Below are 1,113 nucleotides of genomic sequence, written 5' to 3'. Positions count from 1 at the left end.
ACATGACCGAGGTTTTCCTCGAAGAGAATAAGATGTAAGGTGAAGGGAGGCTTCCTACTGACAAGCTGAGGTAATTGTGGCCGTGGCGACTACCACAGCCGAAACATGACTGACTAGGCACTTAAGGGAAAACTGGAGCGGTGGTGCAGCCTTTCGCATCCACCCCTTGGTGGGTACCAAAGATGTCGGGTGATTTCAATGGGAATTCGCCTGAGTCGACCGGTGGCACCGATAGCGCTTGCACGCCCGTGCGTAACCCGCGTTGAGGAGGTTTCCACCTTTCCACCAACGTGCTTAGTGAGCAACCCGGCGTTCGCCGCGCGCGAGGCCACCGTGGAACATCGATTTGCACCGTCAAAAGCCGTACAACATAAAACATAGTACCTTCCAGAGGCTGACAACGCGGTGCAAACCTTCTTTTGAGTCACCATTGAAACCCTCTCTCTGATGCAAAAAGCAAAGGGAGATATTTACGTCACCGTACGAATTTGAAGTCCTCACTATTCACAACCATGTTATCAGCGGAGAAAAAAAAGACGTCGTCTGAACAAAAAGTACGGTTAGGCACCGGTGAGATTCGAACTCACGATCTCCTGCTTACTAGACAGGCGCTTTAACCAACTAAGCCACGGCGCATGCACTTTTAGGAATTTGAATCCCGGATCACAAGACCAGCGATATCCGACGACCTAGTTTCAGCGGCGCGCATGTGCTTGCCGTAACCCACCATCTCGACTCAGTATGAGCATCACGTATGAGTACACGGAGTGCTTTAGAAACCCGTTTTACGCATATGATATCCTGTCTTCCTGCACTTACGCCAGCTGCAACATGTCTGTGGGCTCCGCGCAGCCGGCCAGCCTTCGCTACGACTTCTCCCATCCACCCTCGCCGAACTGATGTCGCATACCCGCCGTACGTTTTGTGGAGTTGTCTGTGAACTGCGCTCGTCAAGGCAATGCTACCTGTCTAAAGAGTGGGGCTCCAGAAAAGCCGCCAACTTGACCATCGTCTCGGGATCTGTCATGTGCCCTTGCTGTTAAGGGAGCCCCGTTTCCTGTCAACCAATAGTAGTGGCTCGCATAAATGCATCTGCCTCAGACACACTACTTG

The 1,113-nt window shown here is 52.2% G+C and overlaps 1 non-coding gene across 1 annotated transcript; it reads right to left on the bottom strand.

Moving 5' to 3' along the window:
* Positions 1-562: 562 nt before the first annotated feature.
* TRNAT-AGU (transfer RNA threonine (anticodon AGU)) lies at positions 563-636 on the bottom strand. The gene has a single exon. It is a non-coding gene; the product is annotated as a tRNA-Thr (tRNA).
* Positions 637-1,113: the final 477 nt, after the last annotated feature.

The sequence above is a fragment of the Dermacentor albipictus genome, chromosome 5 (assembly GCF_038994185.2).
Source record: "Dermacentor albipictus isolate Rhodes 1998 colony chromosome 5, USDA_Dalb.pri_finalv2, whole genome shotgun sequence".
NCBI lineage: Eukaryota > Metazoa > Arthropoda > Arachnida > Ixodida > Ixodidae > Dermacentor > Dermacentor albipictus.
Note: the sequence above shows the minus strand (reverse complement) of the source record. Positions and strands in the feature narration are given on the sequence as shown.